This window comes from Perca fluviatilis, chromosome 11 (genome assembly GCF_010015445.1).
Source record: "Perca fluviatilis chromosome 11, GENO_Pfluv_1.0, whole genome shotgun sequence".
In the NCBI taxonomy this organism is placed as follows: domain Eukaryota; kingdom Metazoa; phylum Chordata; class Actinopteri; order Perciformes; family Percidae; genus Perca; species Perca fluviatilis.
Window position 1 is genome coordinate 27,036,611 of NC_053122.1, and position 15,119 is coordinate 27,051,729.

Sequence of the window (15,119 nt, forward strand, 5' to 3'; positions counted from 1 at the left end):
CACTGAGGCAAAACTGATTCTAGTGGTAGCCTGGCTCCACCCTCCTACGTACTTCCTTCAATTTTCATTTTCCTTCAGTACTACGTCTGGGTTTGCGGTATAGAGAGCCGAAGTCACGCCCCTTCCGGTGGACCTCATGGGACCTTAACTCGGAAAAAATATGAACGGTAGTGAACAGGGAGAAGCAAATTATTTTTTGATCCCGTCTGAATTGAGCCATGGATTACAAATATGATGTTCGTCAATTTAAAAGATAATTTTTCAACCGAAGAAAGTCTCAGTTAGCCGTAGGTTTGTCATAGTACCACTTAGTTTTGTGTGAAACTGCTGTGAACTACATCTCCTGGCTTGCTCGCTAGCTAGCTAGCTTAGCTCTGTTAAACAACACATGTAATGTTATCTTAACTGCTTTGTTTTACCCACTGAAGTGTTTTCAGCAGATAAGCAAAAGAACAAGCAAGATCCTCTGCTCATTTGAGTAACGTTACATCCTCGGTACGATACACAGAGACATCGTAGCTTCAGCGAGACGTCATCCATGAAGTGTGTAGTCTTTCTAATTACGTATTTTCACAGTCATATACTTCAACAGTTTAACAATAAACTGAGACTTGCTTCGGTTTCTTCGAGTGGCTGAGAACGATGACGTTGAGGTTGTGACGTATACGTGCGCTAGTTTGAGTTAGAGTTATGTAGAATGAGTTGGCTAAGGCTAACGCTAGCGATGCTAAGCTGATAGTTGTTGTTGTCTCCCCTCTTGTTAGCCTGGTCCTACCAGACAGTACGTAGGAGGGCGGAGCCAGGCTACCAGAGTGGCTCTGGGTACATCCAATAGTTTTAAACTTCAACAGAGTAACTTCAAGGAAGTTAACACTTGTCAATGGAGAGTGGCCAGACTCTCTGTACAAATGAAATGTACCAGAGTCTGGTAGGACCAGGCTAGGGGATATGTCCCCTCCAATATTTAGAAGAGGTAGATTTGTCCCTCTCATGTACGGAAAACAAGAACTGTGTCTACTTGTGCTACATTGTGGGGATGAAAAACCCAACAGGAGCGTGAAAATGAAAGATGTGATTTCTTTTGATTTTGTTGTCTTTTATGTAGATTTAAACGTTGGAGCTTTTGGCTTTAACAAGGTCTCATTCTCTAACAGATTTGTTGTTGAGATGTACGATTCCTAAACAAAAAAAACATCCTGAGACACGTGTGATGTTTAGAATATGCAGAAAGTTTTGAACAATACATGAGAATAATAATTTCCTTGTTTTGTTCTAGAAATATTCACCAGAATGCAGGAAATTAAGTGTTTGACGCTCAAAATCAGACCCCCGGTTATAATGTGTGTGTGTGTGTGTGTGTGTGTGTGTGTGTGTGTGTGTGTGTGTGTGTGTGTGTGTGTGTGTGTGTCCAATGTTGAAATAAAACCTACTATTGGAGGTACAAAAAAACAACAACACAATAAACAAGGCATAAAAAAAATCTTAGCAGCACACAACCGATTGATTATGAACAATTTGCATCACTTTAATAGTGGACAGTGTCAAATAAAATCCCTATCAATTATCTTAATTAAAAGTAGGCCTGTCAATTATCAGCACAAATACAGTTATAAACAACTGGATGATTGGTCTGCAGCAGCATTACATAGCAAGGAGTATACAATTTTAAGTTTAGTGAGTACATTCCAGTTAACGCTGCTTGACTTTAAGCCAGCTGACCAAATGTGGGAGGTTTGCTTGTTGGCCGGTTTACCAGGATGGTTGGATGCAGTCAGTGGATAGACTAGTCCCGCATGCGTTAGCTTGGCGCATTAGCTCAAGGTGTTGAAAGGCAGCTAACCCAAAAAGTAAGAATACGTCTTCTGGTAAGTCTAAAGTTGTCTTTTTTTTTTTACATGTTGTGTCATCTTAGCTAAAATGCTAACATTAACCACTGGCAGACCTACGTTCAGAAGTCTTCTGGAGTGCTGTGTGCAGCAGGTGTGCAGTCACTGGGGCTAACCTTGAGCTAGCTGTAGGCTGTCTGCTTGTTAAATCCCAGTGTCGCATTTTTATTTTATTTTTAATTTTTAGACGTGTTAAACACACAGAACATGCAACATATGGGTGTGGAGACTTTGGAGTTGTTTAAAGGCAGAGCTGGAATCTTAATAAAAATCTTAATTTGCAAGTGACTAGCAACTTAAACTGTCAGATGAATGTAGTGGAGTAAAAAGTACAGTAGTGAAGTAGAAAGTGGCATGAAAAGACTCAAGTAAAGTACAAGTACCTCAAATTAAGTACAGTACTTGAGTACTTGTACTTAGTTACATTCCACCACTTATTACCAGTAACTTATTATATTTAATATTTAATACCATTGATAATATTGATAATTATATATATAAATATATATATACCTGTATACTGTGCAATATCATTACTCTCATTGTCCAATATCTATTACTCATTGAATATGATCACCACTATTGGTCAATATTCAAATAATGTGCAATAACCCACACTGCATATCACACTGTATATAAAACCATACTTATTTTTATATAGTATATATAGTGTCTCAACTGTGCACCTTACCCCCCCCTTTTTCTTTGTTGCACTAATTATTTTATTTCATGTTGTTAGATTTTTGGACGTATATGTTGGCACTGGGAAAGGAGTTGCTTTTTAATCTCATTGTACATGTGTAGTGACAATTACAGGCATTCTATTGTATTATATTCCAACTTCCACACACTTTTCAGGAGAGCTGTTTTATGCCAGTTATTGTCTAGCCGGATGTTGCACTTCCTATAAATAACTGATGTTTTGTTTAGAAGACAAAACTGTTTTGGACTTTTTACACAGAGAATATTTTTACATTTCACAAATGAAGGCTGAATTCCATTTAGCTGCTTCAGTTTCAGGGTCTTGGTATTGTGCATGCTGGCTTACTGTCATGGCTTACTGGGACACTAATAGAACAGAGCGGTCGGTAATGTTAATAGTAACACCCTCCATGCTGTGTGTGAGGAATAAGATGGTGAAACTGGTGCATTTAGACATATTTTGGCAGTGATATGAGTGTTTGAAACACACTGAATATGCAGTGAAGAAGTGCTGCCGGAGTGGAAAGGAGTATTTGGGTAGTATTGAGTAATGTTTCAGCGACACAAATGGCACGAACATGTATTCTCACGAGTTCAACTATTTCATCTCAAGCGAGAAATTTGCCTAAGGTTGTTTTGCGAAAGCCAATCAGCATTGAGATTCTCCTGCATAGCATAGCCCTGATTGATCCCAACTCCAATCGGAAAACAAGCATTTTGAAAGTTGTTTGATATCGTCTTGCGGACAGACCTGACAAAGCATGAATTCTGACTTTTTACTAAACGGCATCTTGATGTTATTATTTTGACTCAACATACTTTTCATACGTTTATTGCAATTAAATTGCACGTGGTTGTTGATTCGATATAATAGCGATTGCTATTGGCCTATATAGTAACTCAAAAAATACAGTTCAATCACAACTGAAAATATGCCTCATTGTGTGTGTGAATAGAGGTGAATAAATATATTTATTTAAACCCAAGCTCACATGGACACATTACAGTTTGCTTACAGAGAGAAAAAGGGAAGTGGAAGATGCTGTCACAACCCTGCTGAATGGAATTTACAGACACCTTGAAACACCTGCCTCTCATGTACGCATCCTGTTTGCAGACTTATCTTCAGCTTTCAACACCATCCAGTCACACATGTTGATGTAGAAGCTGACAAACATGGGTGTAAACCTCACTCTTGTAAAGTGGATTCAGGACTTTTTGACAGGCAGACAACAGTATGTGAGGGCGGGTCACAGTCAGTCAAGAACCATCATGACAAACACAGGAGTGCCACAAGGATGCGTTTTATGACCACTGTTATTTATTTTATATACTAATGATTGTGTCAGCCACCATTCCAACTGCTCACTGATTAAGTTTGCAGATGATGCTGCCCTGGTTGGTTTTTTTAACAGATAATGAACAGGACTACAGGACTAAGTTGCCATGAAATCCCCACCCATCTTTCACTTTGATTGTCGAAAAGGCAGAGAGGAAACTGGCCAGCCATGTTGTCCGGGGGGGCAGAGGCAGGTAAAGGTAATTGCTTAGCAAGAGAATGAAACAGGAGATAGCATCAGGAGGAAAGGGAGAGACTAAGAGAACTAAGGTTGACCACTTCCATGAATGGTGCAATCAAAACTCACTAATTTTCTGTCCAGAACAGGAACATGGTGGACAAGGTGACTTAAATGGGCAGAAAAATTACTGGATCCGATGTTAAAAGCATCTCCAACCTCACAGAACAGTATACCCTCAATCTGGCCCTGAGGATACTGGATGAGTTTTCCCCCCCTCCCCTCTGGATGTAGGTTTCGAATGCCCCTAACAAAAACCAAACGTGCCATTACATCATTTGTGCCGAGGACCATTCAGTTACTGAACAGATCACACACAGGCACATAGACATTTTATAACGTGCACTATTGATTATTTATTGAATTATCTATTGATTCATCTTAGCTATTGGACTGATGATTGCATGTCACCACCATTGCTGCGTTGTTGTTGTTTTCTGTATCATCTACGTCTTCACTGCTGTAGGTGTTTTGGTGTGGTTTTTATTGTTTATGGTTATTTACTGTTGTATGTGCTTAATGTTTAATGTGGCTCCCTTGAGTGCAAAACAAATTCCCCTCGGGGCAATAAAGATTTCATTCATTCATCAATTAAACTAGTGCCAGTAAGGCAACGCAAAGCAAATGTACTTGGCCTGTGTCAACCCAGCATTAAATAAAAAAAACTGAGTAGAGGTTAGTGAAAAGATGTGTGTGTAGGGTGTGTGTAGGGTGTGTGAGGAGGGTGTTTGCTGGACTTGGCCTCCACCAGGCATCCTGACGTGCCAGACCCCTGGCCTCGGGGTCGCAGGCCAGACTTCTCCTTTCCTGCAATGAGCTGTTAACTGACCTCAGGGGCAGTCAGTCAGGCTAGAACAGTGTGTTTCTCAGCGTGCGTTTCTGTGTGTGTGTGTGTGTTGGAACCTTAGCACCCTGTGATCTGATTTACTCTGACAAGGCAACAGGACCGAACAATAAAAATGTCTATTTTTCTCTCGTTCGCTCTCTCTCTCTCTCTCATTCTCTGCATGCTCCAGGCGAAATGGAGGAGATGATTAAACAGAACAAACCCACTGGAAGAATGTCATTCCCAAAGAGTCATTTTTGGAGCCTAAATCCCCTTTTGTGTGTTATACTCATAATTCTACATCAGGAACAGTTTGGTGTCGTTTGGCTCAGATTGCTGCAGCAAAATTACCTACAAGACCCCGTAAATTAATGCATATAACCAATTTTGACACGCTAACCCCATGTGATCCAGAGGAGACAGGACCTTTGCAGTCACGGTGCCTCGGCTCTGAAACTAAATGCTGAAGTAGATCGGGCAAGCTAGTTATTTTTTGTTTGAATCGCTCCTAATAACTTTTTATTGTTTCTATTCGTAGTCTCTTTTAGCAACAATTTGTGTCTCGTGTACTGTCAGTATATTCAAGTCACAGAACCAAGCCTCTGTTTTTCTGAAAGCTTAATCCCTGTTCATCTTTGTTAAACCCAGAAGATTTAAAGTTTAACAACACTTTCTGCTGTTGTGGAGGTATTTCTAGAATCCTTCAAGACTTTTCTAACCATCTGGATGCAAAAAGTATTCCATTTGCCATGTATGGAAATATATAATAAGTGGTGGTCCAGCAAACCAAATATTGATTCATCAATTGATTCATCTATTCATCCAAATGAACAGAAATTATTTTAAGACTTTAGAGCCATTTTAGCAGCATGAAATCTCTCCGCGTATATTTGATGGATTTCCATAAAATTGACATTCATGGTCTCCAGACTATGTGTACCCAAATGACTTTGGTAATCACCATTTCATCTGGTGCCACCATGACGTTGACATTTGTGATTTTGAGTGAAATGTTTCCATAAAATCTGGTACACACATTCATGTCTTCCTCAGGATAAATTGTAATAACTCATGGCGATGCTCTGACTTTAAATCTAGAGCCATCATCAGGTAAATAAATTAATTTATCCAAATACTTTGGTGTTTGAATTACCTGCAAAACTAATGATATTCCCATCAGCCTCAGCTGTACTTTGTTTAGTGCTAAATAAAAAATGTTAGCATGCACACTAAACTCTTAACATACTAAACTAAGATGGTGAAGATGGGAAATATGCTAAATATCAGAATGTTAGCATTGTCATTGGGTGCATTTTGGCATGCTGATGTTTGCATTTAGCTCAAACCACCGTAAGTACAGCCTCACAGAGCTGCTAGTCTGGCTGTAGACACTTAGTCTTGTTCAAAGATCGCCACCTTTCAGAAAAAAATGATTCTTAGTTATGTAATGAATATTATATATATTGAATACATGATGGCATGTATTGTTTTAATTTGAATATGTTTTTAAATTTTATTTTATTTAATCTGATTTCTCTATATTTATTCAACTGTGATATTAACATTAACTGTTTTTTTTATCATTTATTTTCTCAAATTGCAATAATTTTCTTTTCCGCCTCCTAAATCGGTGCTCCCAGTCTCAGTCTGTGCAGTTAAAGGTGCTTTAGGTAGGATTGTGAAGATCCAGGACTTCTCAGTCCCTCCCCCCCTTTCTGCTAAAGCCCAAACAGTCTGCTAAGCCCCTCCCCCTGCAAGGGAGAATGAATGCGTGTGCATGAGCAGTGATTGACATGCACTTCGACACTCCCACTGGCCCTGATTGGTGCATCTGAACAGGGAGTGGTGGATTTTTGCAAATCGCACTACAGGCTGTAGGTGGTTCCAGAGGAGCTGGATTTATTTTTTTTTAAATGATCTGCTTCATGTAGTTCTACTGGAACATAAGATCAGTTTCAGCAAATATGACAGAAGGTTAGTTTTATAAGTCTTACCTACTGCATCTTTAATCGAAATTGAATCGTGATTATGCTTTCGGCTCCAAATGATCACAAAAACAGAATAATCGAGAAAAACAATTATTTAGCTCATTACGTTTTGCAAGTAAACTCTTATTTTCTCTTGTGTTCTGAATGAAAAAATTAAGTTAAATAGGAAAAGTATTAAGGCAAATTTCACAGTTATGTTTTTTTACTGTTGATTTATTAAACTTTTTCCACAGCTTTTTAAAGGTGCCCTGCCATACAAAACCGTTTTTACTTGCATTTTTTGAAATATGTTAGGTCCATATGTGTTTGTGTTATGTGGTGAATGTGAAAATGAACTGCTACCTCCTCTTTATTTATTATTTATTATTTTATACTTATTTTTATTAATGAGAACTGTCAGAAATTGAGCTGAGTCTTCCTGTAGGCTTTCTATACCACGCTAGAATGGCTTGAAACAAGGTAACCAAGGCATATTTCCACAAAAGATGTTACAGAGTCCATGGTAGAACTTCAGACATTACCACAAAGTAATGAAATACGTGTGGCAGGGCACCTTTAAGTTCAATAATTGCAACATATTTCCAGAAGTCAACGAGTAATCGTGTTAAATTATCGTGATTTCAATATTGACCGAAATAATTGTGGTTTTATTTTTTGCCATAATCGAGCAGCCATACTCAGTCTCTTCGTTTTTCTCCCTGCCTGGCTGTTTAGACAGACTCCCTAAGCCTTACGCCCGGAAGCCCACTGAATTGTGAATCCAAACAGCCGGAGCGGCAGCAGATAGACAGTGACTGAAAAACGGGGGGTAGTTAGACATAAACAGTGAGAGAGCAGAGCAAGAGAGAGAGGGAGCGTTGAGTGAGAGATGAAAAGCATGCTAAGCGAGAGAGAAGCACTCACACTGAAGGAGGCAGAGGCAACAGCTACAGCAACAGCACGCTCCTTTCCCATCCTCCCTTTCCTCTCTCATAATCCCACATCCACGCCGGGGGAAATGGAGGGCACCCTGACCTGCTGAGGAGCACTGTTTAAAGAAGAGGGAAATCTCACATGACCCCCCCCCCCACCTGTGAGTGCCTGGATCATATTTTTGGGACAATAACCAACGAGGAGTGAAACGGGGGTGTGTACACAAACGAGCCTGCCGGCAGGAGGGAGGAAGGGAGGGAGGGAAGTAGGAGAGAAAAGAGGGGGATGAGTGGCAGGTTTGGTACAGCTGCTGATGCCAGGGTCTGCGAGTGAGACAGAGACAGACTGAGGAGTGGAGGGCGGCACGTGTGGAGCAGTATCAACTTGTGGGCCAAGAGGAGAGGAAAAAAGATTCACATACGCACACAGCTGGACAGATGAGGAGACATCAGGGACCACGCTTCAGTCCTGGGTACGTCCACTTATACTACACACACTCATGCATGCAGGCATGTACGTTTTATCCTCAATGGTTGCTGTGTTTTTACCAATAGAGTACACAGAAACACTTGAAACGCAACAGTGCGCGTTTGCAGATCTTCAGGGTTGACGACTACCCACCCTGACAAGTCTCCCTACTTGCCCTCAGATACTTGCAGCAAAGGAAAGAGGATGAGAAAGAGAGATTATGTGTGTGTGTGTATGAGAGCGTGCCTGGTAATGCTTTACCATCTACATCCTGTTATAACATTATTGTATAGCACTAGAGGCATTTCATAATGGGTTTCGTGAGCTGTCAGAGTGATGCATGTAAATAAACCTCCACTGGCGGAATGTTGCCATTTTTCACGTCACCGGGCAAATTAAACAATCACTCTCATCTCAACACTTGTTTTCGCGGCTGTAACATTGCTCATTACGTTAACTTTGTTCCGCGAGTTATTTGCTGTCATAAATCGTGCACAATAAAAAAAAATCAGAGAGGTATAACTTGTGTGGCTGCTGAAAAAAATGAGAAGCCATGGCTTGTTTATGTACTCTGGTCTGAGACATGCTACATTGCAGGATGCCATGAGCGGTGACATGACATGCATGGCCATGTGTTATGTCACGTTGTGCCAGAGTGCATATGGTTTATGACAGCAGGTTTGCATTAGGTGTATCAGTCTGCCGCTTCTCTTTCCTTCTATCTAACCCCCCCCCCATATCTCTCTCTCTCTCTCTCTTCATCTTTTTCCACCATCTTCCTCCTTTCTCCGTTTCCAATTATAGGCTGTCATCTCTCTCCCTTTCCTCCTGATGCTATCTCCTGTTTCATTTTCTTGCTAAGCAATTACCTTTACCTGCCTCTGCCCCTCCGGACAACATGGCTGGCCAGTTTCCTCTCTGCCTTTTCGACAATCAAAGTGAAAGATGGGTGGGGATTTCATGGCAATTTTCTTATGGTTGCCCCAACCTGAGCAAAGAGCGACCTCAGTGAAGCCTAAACACGGCAGCCACTTCATATTCTTGCTGCTCTTATAGAGCCAGAAAAGATATGTAAATAGGAAATAGCTCTGGGGGGGGTTTCAGTGTGCAGAAGAATTATGCCTCTAATCATGCAATCAGCTCATTATTTCCTGCTCCTCATTAACTTGTTTGGGTTTCTAACTTTATCGCTGTTCGCGGTTTCATCTTTCTGAAAACAGAAGAGAAAAGACTCACCCAGACAGAGCTGGTGGGTAAGTTGCTCCAAGCATTTGGGTGAACGTTCTGCTGGTGTCTGGGAGAGGAAAGGCTTGCCACAGAGCTGAAACCCCTCCAATCACAACCTCTCCCCCACGCTGACTCTTTGACTTTCATTCCTTTATGTATACAAACCTCTGTCTTTATACCTTTTTTATAGTTTCTTTTTCTCTATCTTCTTTTTCTTAAACCTCACTGGTAAGGATCCCACCTTATAACCTCTTCACTACAACAGTACAACGCCAACAGAGACGCACATATTTTCATAGAAACAGGCATACACTCCCACACACCAGTATAAGCCTTTTAGCGCAGCAGTGTGACAGCTACCTGAATGATAGCAACATTGTCCTTTCTGCTGCCAAGCATGTAAAATGTGTGAAAAGACAGATGGAGTTAGGGACTGGAAATAAGGCATAGTAGGATCATGGATAAGAGGAAGAGGTCAAGAGGTCACAATTAACAGAAAGAGGAAGATGGGAATAGTGACATAAACTTAAATAAAAGAAGATTGATGCGATAATGGAAGAAGGTGGGGAGTCAAAGGGAAAGAGTTCAGATAGTGACTGAAAAATGAAAGAATGTGGGCGGACATGTTTGGTCTTGGTGTTGACTGACAGCTACTGATTGCTGAGGTCTTTTTTCCTGTGAATGGACACAGCAGCAAAGTGATAGTTTTCAGACACCCCCGAGGAAAGAAGGTGAAGAAAGACACAGAGAGAGAGGGAGAGACACAGCTTGCCGCAGGAAGCAGAGGGTGTTTGATTTATTTTTAAAAGCATTTTGCTGCTTCTCCTTGAAGGAAAATTGGAAAATTCTGGTTTATTACAGGTTGGGTCAGTAACAGGATAGGAGGTTAGACAATCACATGAATGGTTTGCAATCACAAGTTGCAAACCATTATCTTAATTTGGCTTAATTTTGGAGGTAAAACTGCATGTGAGCGGGCGCCTGGTTAGCTCACCTGGTAGGGCGGGTGCCCATATATAGAGGTTTACTCCTCGACACAGCGGCTGAGGGTTCGACTCCGACCTGCTGGCCCTTTGCTGCATGTCATTCCCCTTCTCTCTCACCTTTCATGTCTAAGCTGTCCAAAAAGTAATCTTAAAAAAAAAACTGCATGTGATCACACTCAAAATGATGGTAATGGGGAACAGAAAGAAAAGCTATGCGCGAACAGGTAGAATGCAGTCGGAACACTTGTTAACGTTTTAACTATTTATTTAAACGCACAATATGTAATTTCGGTAACACTTTACTTTAAGTTTTCTACATAAGAGTGACATGACACTGTCATGAATACGTGACACTCACATGACACTGTCATGACACAGTCATGACACATGAACCCTGACCCTAACCCTAACCCTAACCATAACGTGTCATGACAAAACCGAATGACACTTACTAAAAAAAGAGTTATGTCATAAACGTTTATGACTTGTTTATAATGTTTTATGACACGTTCATGACAGTGTCATGTCAGTCTTATGTAGAAAACTTAAAGTAAAGTGTAACCATTTCTGCTGCTAGGGGTCTCGCAATCAAAACAATAAAAAAGATGGACTCATTGCTAACTTACCATTAGATGGGTCAACTACTCATGCATGCAGCTACTGTAGCTAATAGGGGCGTGACTAGAGACCCAGCTCAAAAGACGAGACGACACACGAGATTGGGTTCAGGAGATCGAGATGCGATTTTAACACTATTAAAAAAATAAATAAAAAAAACTTCAACGAAGAAATAAGACTGGAAAAATAGTCCTTTATTCAATCGATAGTCACAAAATGAAAACAAAGCACTGAAAGGTTTTGCCACAAACTCAAATGACTGGCTTCTCTCTAGGGGTGCATGATATATCGACTCAATATCGTTATCTACTATACTATATTGATAGTGTTGCGATAAATATGCAATATTTTGTTTATATTGTGAAGCACTGCGTCCCGTCCGTTGGCTGTGTGGCTTAGTTGTGTTCGATTTAGAGCCCGCTTGAAACGCTACAATGATCATCATTTCATTGGCCAGTTACCGTGCCACTTGCACATTTTAGTACACGTCAGCGCACGGGTCCACTATGTGACAAACCTTATGTAGTGTACCATGTGTGTGCATATTTCGACAGAGTGACAGTGTAAGTGATGAAATAGATAGAGACAACTAAACGGAACGAATCCGAAAAGCAAAAGAAAAGTTATACTGTACAACCAGTAAAACACGTCCTGTTCTGTAGACATGGTCGTTATTTATTTATTCATGTTGTACCAGTCCAATATGACTGTCAGTTGAAATAAACCTTGTGTCGTAAGAAAAATCTTTTTTGATGCGTTTTCACATAACTTTTGTAATTTTACATGTACAAAATATCGAAATTAATATCTATATCGCAATATTTATAATCGATATAACAATATCACATTTTGTCAATATCATGCAACCCTACTTCTCTCCTGTATAACTAACAGTTACACTGTCACTTATTCCACACGTTCGCTGGTCTCTTCCCTCAGAGAACCAAGGTTCAGTGGAAGCCAGTGAGCTTAGTATGGAGATCATATTGCCTATTATAATGACAGCTGAAACGAATTCCGGAAGTCAAATGTAATTCGAAGAGTATCCCATAACAATTAATACTAATCAAATGCTGAAATTACTATTGGAATGTGTATTTTTGTATAAATGTGTTGGCCAGCGTTAGCAAATCTCGCCCTTCCCACGCCTATACGCATGTAAAAACGAAATGCTTTTGTCACGTCACTTCTGATGTTAGCGGGAGTTTGTCCTTTTTATGCACCAGCACCAGAAGTCAACACAAGGCATTGTCTTAGGGCACGGAGCTAACTTTATGGTAGAAAGATTGAGAAACGTTAGTATTACTGTTTTAACATGAATTTAAAATTGACATCCACCAAGTCAAAATGCTTGTTGTCATTATTTTTTATCTCGTTCTTGTTTCCTAACTGCGTCGCTGCTTAAAGCGTAACTCTCGCCAAAATGCAACCTAGGGTCTTTTTGTGAATGTACCCGAGTCAAACTTTAGTTTAAAAGCATAATTAGGACGGAAACGCCACGTTTTTCGGTCAGATGGACTTTTGAATGGGAGAGCTAGGGGCACTTCTATGATAGCATCAAAATCACTATTTAAAACACTAAGAAGGCTCGACACAACATGAGACTTTGCTAGTATCACCGGGGGCTCTACACATGAACTCGAGCATTGAGAACATTGTTTCTGTTCACAGAGTTTACTAAAAAGAAAGGTTTTGAGCAACTCACGTTAGCAGTTGTTGTTTACGCTATCCGCCATTTTCTCAGTCAAAAATAGTCAATCTATAGGAGGAAATGTCATTCTTATATGAGGCTCCTTTTTCAACTAGAAGGTCGATATTGTTTTTCACTAACGACAAAACAATAAATGATCCGTGCATTTATATGGAACTAAGCTTTAGGAGCTTTCCATCTTTACTCTCCTCCCTCGACTATTTTAACCTTGCGAGATGGACAGCGACCGGAAAGACAACAGCTACAGTGAGTTGTTGAGTTTGTTGCTGAGTGCTCTCGGTAGAAAATGAATGTAAACAAAGTCAGAAATGCAATGCGTCATAACGTAAGTCCCCTTCAGTGTAGGCCTACCGTTGTGTTTAATTTTCAGTTGTAGCTCAAAAGCAAGTTCAGTGAAGTCATCTTTAACAAAAATCTCAAGATCACCATACATTGTGAAATCTTGCCGTCTTTAACTTACTGTTAGCTGACGCCGGCTGGCACCGCCGCGTACGTGTAGTTACCATAGTTACGCATCTGGCCTGGGGCATGTGATTGGTGGGAAGCCAGGTTCAACCTTTTGTTTTTTTTTATCTACGATGAATTGACCATTCAATGTCGAGCTCGGTCAAACCTGGCCTCAATCTGATTGGCTGAAAATGTTAACTTTTTCTCTTAGGGATGCCAGGAAAAGCTGGCCTCCGTTGGGCGTTCGTAGCATTTTACTAACCACTAGACAGAGCACAGACAGGACTGCACCACGCAAGCAGTGGCAGAGGGGTGCTCTTTCGCTCCACAAGCTAAAGAAGAAAATGATAATGGGATGTTTTGGTAAGCAAAATCAGTAAAACACACAACTGTGGGAATCATAAATTTAGTTTTTATATTTAAATTATGTTTTATATTTTTATGGGGAGGCCAGGCTTACTTTGGCCTCCTAGAGAAACCGCCACTGCCAAGGTTACAACGTAACCAAACGTTTTCTGGCAGTAGTTGAGACCTTTTAATTTGTACTTGGATTTGTCATTGTACAGTAGACTGAGAGAAATAAAGCTTATTTTATTGTTTCACAGTGATTACGTTCTGAAGCACAAATAAATTACCATCAAACACTGAACAGATGATTTTTGTGAAGACAGATGCTCTTTTCTCCTCTGCATTTTATTTATTGCAGCAGTAAACAAGGAAGTAGGCTACTCTAGTATCGATATATGACCATTTGTTTAATATCATTAAAAGTAAAGTTAGGTTTTGCTGTCGGCTTCTCGACTCATTTTAAAAAAGAGAGTGGTCTGCGCGAGACAGCGCCAAAGTAAACTGCACGTTTAAATCTCGCGAGATATCAGCCAACGTAATGTGGCATGTTCAATTGTGTGTTATCCGAGCGCTGTTATCCCAGGTCAAAGCAATCGTGCTAAAAATAACTTTATGAGCATGTTGAACGTTGTTGTATTGTTATAACGTTACCCTACGTATTAGCTTGGTGGCTGGCGTTAACCACTAGTCTTATATTATAGCATATTACATTTAGCTTGTCGTAGCGTATCGTAGTAAGCTGGATCAATATTGAAATATTTTATCAATAAATGAAGTCTCTACTGGATTACTGTTGCGAAATGGCCTGTAACTAATGAAAACATGAACAACAAATATAATTCTGTGACATTGTATGATTTACAATTACTCTCTGACGTATATGTAACATAAGACTCAACAAATAAATCCATTAGGTTCATATCGAACCATGAAGTCCATTTGTAAAATGTGATGGATGTTTACAACGGACAGTTTTCCTTGTTTTCTTGTTTTTCGAACGTGGGATTTAGCACAAACATTTCCACGTTGTTAATGCTATTCTAAACCTCTGTGATCATTTGAGGCTTGTGATTCTTGCCCTGTCTGACAATTTTTTTTTTAGCCCTGTTAAATCACTGACTAACTGTTTTAATATAAATCGAAAGGAATGATGGTCAAAAAGCTATGAAAAAAAAGACACGTTGCATTAATCCAGAATTTCCCTTTGAGACTTAAACGCCTCAGCGGAGTGAGGAGTTCAGGAAACATGGGAGTTTCTGAAACACAGAAGGTTAAGACTTGAGGGAGAAAAATGTGAGCGTGATGAGAGGAGAGAGGGGCTATGATGGGCTGCGTAGTGAGAGGATTTGATTGGCAAGGTGACCGGGGGTATGGGGGCGTGTTGAAGCAGCTTTTGATGTTGTGTGTGTGTGTGTGTGTGTGT

The 15,119-nt window shown here is 40.2% G+C and overlaps 1 protein-coding gene across 3 annotated transcripts in view; it reads left to right on the top strand.

The window, feature by feature from the left end:
- Positions 1 to 1,724: 1,724 nt before the first annotated feature.
- The window catches only part of LOC120568316 (leucine-rich repeat and immunoglobulin-like domain-containing nogo receptor-interacting protein 3), a 51,966-nt gene continuing 38,571 nt past the window's right edge, over positions 1,725 to 15,119 (top strand). For 2 of the 3 annotated variants that reach the window (XM_039815734.1, XM_039815736.1), the window contains exon 1: positions 7,809 to 8,363. The gene's annotated coding sequence lies outside the window, so the exon portion shown is untranslated. Of the gene's footprint in view, positions 1,866 to 7,808; positions 8,364 to 15,119 lie in introns of those variants that run through there. The other variant, XM_039815735.1, reaches the window with a different exon arrangement.